Genomic DNA, 4,638 nt, shown 5'->3' with positions numbered 1-4,638 from the left:
TAAATTAAAACCCCAAGCAAATACGAGGACATCCCCACACACGCACAAATACAGCAACCAAAGCAGAGCAAAAAGTGACCAACTGCCGAAAGCTACAAATTCTCAGAGAGCAAAAAATAACAACAACATAACAAAAAAACAACCAAAACGGGATAACAAATATGCAAGCGCTTGGGATTTTATGCAATGCAATAGAAAATAAACAACAAAGAGCAGGTAGAAAAAATATTTAGGAAAAAAGCCCTCGCTCTAACCTGGCAAACAAATTTTATTCAATTTTTTTGTTTATCTAATGGCAGAGTAAAAATGCAAACAAGTCCTGGTTTGCAAAAATACAGTGAAGCTTTCGGAAGGGAAAAAATGTTCTTGATTAGATAGTTGCTAGCTATTAATTACATTCTATACATTTTTTACAAAACTTATCTAGTTTAGGTGTAGGAAGTTACCTTAGTGCTTAATTTAGTAAAGATTATTTTATTTAGATAAACTTTACAGGTCCAAAATTCAATGTATCTCCTAATAAGTAGCTATTGAAAAATATTATAATAATAAAACTTGATGAATATTTATACAAAAATATAATATTAATATAAGTAAGGTGTACCCCTTAGTAAAAATATTAAATCTATAATAAAGCCAACTGTGTTACAAACCATTTGTAACATTTTCAAGCTGGCAATCTTTGAATCTCTCTGAAAATCTTAGTTTTTCTAATATATATGATTTAAATACTATAAAAATCTGAATACATACAAATACCTATTCTTCCAGCTTAAAGCTTCTTCCATATCGATTTAAAGTATCCCATTTTTTGGAAGACCTAACAAGTGCTGATTGACTAGAAGGGCTCAAAGTGCCCCACTTGTCGCATCTATTGAATTCTTTTCAGTATTTCACTGCAGCTATTTGTTTGGGAACGAGGGCGCAGATTTATTTGTTTATTGATTGTGGGCAGGTATCGTTTTTGGTGGGTGGTGCCTCGGTCGATGGTCGGGCGATAGGTAAACTGGCGCGGAATAAGGATAACCGAACTGTCGTTGACGGCGCAAAAACAAAACTGCACTGACGGCACTTAAAGCGCGGCATGGAAAATTGTTTATATGATGGATATGTATGCTCCCAGGGCACACATCCGTGCATACATAGTTCCATTTATAGCACACGATTGCCCAGCAACACAGAACTAGATTGTTATAAATTCTGGCAAAAATAAAAACCCAACTAAATGCCAAACACATGCTGCACAATCGAAATGCGTTTGCAAAAGGAAATAAATGTGCGAATTGGTTTCTTAGGAACCCAACAATTTATTGTTCCAGTATGTGTGGTTTTCATTTAAGGCCCACAGGTTTGTTAGTCGAATCAAACTCTAGATTTTCTACACAAAAAAGTTGCTTTAAAAAGTTAATTTCATTTTATATGAAAATTTAAAACCATTTGACATTTAGTTTCATTCATTCTTCTTCCCAACTGATAGATTTGTTAAAAGCATGGGAACAGGAAAGTGTTAAGCTATTTGACACCCTTTTCTTGTACAGAGAAGGGAAAGCAATTGAGACTTACCAATAATTCTAAGAACTTTCAAAAATTCTGAAATTTAGAAGAAGTCATAGAGAGGAAAAACTAGCAAATGAAAAATCAGATTAAAAAGTTTTATTTCTCCTATCTTCAAATAGCATGTAGTATTACAAAAATATTTGTTCAAATTCCCTTTCCTCATAGAAATCGCAAGTCGAGAAGTGTCTTGCAGAATTGGTGGGCAATCTCATATTGTAATTAAACTCCTGGCCGGATAAGCCGCAACCAGAACTGAACTTGCCCAATTTCCCTTTATCCTTTTTGCCATGAAATCTACGTATATATTGTATATACATTTTCATTTCCATTTGCATGGGGATGGCTGCAAACTGCTGACCAAATCAATTTCGCAATGCAAAATGAAAATGTTACAAGGGATTTTCGGGGATCGATGCGGACGGACTGCGGAAATTTGTTGCCGCTGCTTAGATGCCCGTAAAATTGCATGCGGAAAAGCAGCACAAACATTACGTACGAGCATTGCGAGCGGAAAAACTACGACTACGGTTATTTCCAGCGTCGTTGTGTTGTATGTTGCGCAGTGTTGTGTTGCAAATTGTGCCAGCGTTTGAGCGCATATTAGAAGCCATTGAATGGACGTGGGTGAAGGTGAACGAGGGGAGTTGATGCAAGTGTACGTGCCACAAAATGGGGAGATTCCGGCAAGAGCACGAAATCCGCAGCAGATGTAGCACCAAAAGAGGGAATCAACAGGTGGAGCATCCGAATGGGAGAATCCAGCTAGCTAGCAAGCTTTTATTTCGTGCATTCATCTAAGTTGGTGCAAATATGGTTAGGGTGGTAATTTCAATTGAATGGTATTTATAGATTCCTTTATTGCGTTCCTTGTAAGGTATTTCAGACTTTACTGCGAAGTTCAATCAAGAAACAGATAGAAAAGGTTATCCCAAAGAAGATGCCAAAGGGATAAGACGGTTAAAGTATAAGTAAAAACTACACATCAATATAACTATTTTATATACATCAAGTACATCAAGAAAATCAATCCCATTGTAAGCCTTTTCATTGACCCAGATTAAGTTATCGTATTGACAATTATTAAAGTACGCACGTTACTTACTATATTCTCGTAATATATACCTTAATACTCAACTGTTTCAGTTCGAAAGCCACTCAGAGGATCTGGCGGCAAGTAATGGACATTGTCTATTGTCCTTGTTAAATCATCACAATAGCAATTATAATTAAGGGCACAAAATGGCAAAACAATAGTGGCAACAAAAACCCTTTGGCAGCATATTCTCCTCCATAACCAACCCATACCCTCATTCATCCGCACGGCAAAATAATAATAACAATATCACATAATAAACTATTAACTCGGTGGGCATAAAGGGAGAGGGGTGGCGGGGCTGAAATGCATGTGTAAACAAATTGCAATTGTTTTATCAAGCATGCTTCTGTCCCTTTGCCATGACAACAGAAGGGGGAAACATAGTTCAATGTGGTAATCGATGGTTAGCGAATGCACTATCAAAATGATACGCTCATTAAAATGTTTACTTATTTAAAGATTTTATGAAATATATTCTGGGATTTTATAGAAATTCAAATATATATATAATTCTTTAAAACGACATTTAAAACTTCTTATTTCCGTAATATACTACAAATATTTCTATGACCAAAATAAAAACCTAACTTTCTTGCAAAGCCATTCTAGAACTGAAAGCACTGAAACACTTAGGCTTGAAATATTTAAAATCATAAAACGTTTTTCGAATACCAAACAAGAGGGATCGGATTATATAGAACTAGCAAACCTTTTGGCATTAGCATAATAGGCCACCTCCATAAGCGCATTAAACAATAACGAGTGGCAAATGGGAAATTGTGTAAAATTGCAACAGCAAGCGCAGCATATTACGGCAAGCATTGATTTTGCCATAGATATTTACGGTCCATATATAGAATATAGTTGAGGTATCTCGCAACCCATATATGAAGATGTATGTGGGACCTTTTGCTGATGTGACTGTTGAATGCATTAGCAATTTCTATGGCCAGAAGAGAGATGGGAGCTCGGGTGCAACAGTTCAAAGTGTTGACAATCCATGCGTGCATTTTGAGTGCGTATATGTGAGGGTGCTGTGTAAACCATCCAGTTGAAATGCAACTGTTTCCAACCCAACACCACCCACTCCTTGCCTCCTGGCAGCTTGAAATGATAAATATGCAATCGAGGCAAAGGTGAACAATTTTTATATGCATTTTCCTACCCAACCATTCCGCAACACCGCCAACCCCCTTGGCCTCGTCTGTCAGGCATTTTTCTTGGAAATTTTATGCAAAAACAATTTATTACGGGGCACCAGAACCCCAGATCTAAGCCAGGGCATAAAAGTATTGTTTCCTATGGCTGCAGCTTCTGTTCCTGCCGCAGCTGCACTTATCGCCTTATACGATGCCATTTTGTAGCCCACAAAGAATAGGATCCAAATGGATCTACATGGAGAAAAAAACAATCAAAGCTGATTTTTGATAAATTAAATTGAGTATATCATTTACTATTTCATTAGTTGGAACACTCAAATCATGCTTTTGTGGCGTTGATTCAAAAATAAATTCAATATTTATGAAATAAGTATTAAGTGTTAATATATTAATAGCAATTGGACCCCGAATCCTGTAATTTATGCTAAAAGAATACCAAAAAATTAATTTAAAGTCAATAAGTTTAAGTCCTAAGTTTAATATTCGAATATTCTTTGGAATAATTTTGGCCAATTTAAAGACTGGACACTTGTTTGGTGGTTTTTTCTCACTGTGCATAGACAGAGAAGAGATGCGATTGCATTTGGATATGCTTAAATTATTACATTTCGCCTTTTGCTGTATGCCTTTATCGCCGAAGATTGATTGCATTTGCCAAGTGTTCGAAAGGATACGACCTATGGGAAGCAATTTCACTTGGCTCACATGACAACAGGCGCAATGTTCAGCACCGAACGGCCGCAATGTTTCTCAATCTGTTTGATTGAAGACCTTCGGCACCATCGAAGAATTATGGGGCGAAATAGTGTGCTGGAGAAGGGGGTT

This window comes from Drosophila eugracilis, unplaced genomic scaffold (assembly GCF_018153835.1).
Source record: "Drosophila eugracilis isolate 14026-0451.02 unplaced genomic scaffold, ASM1815383v1 contig_2154, whole genome shotgun sequence".
Lineage (NCBI taxonomy): Eukaryota > Metazoa > Arthropoda > Insecta > Diptera > Drosophilidae > Drosophila > Drosophila eugracilis.
This window is presented reverse-complemented; position numbering follows the sequence as displayed.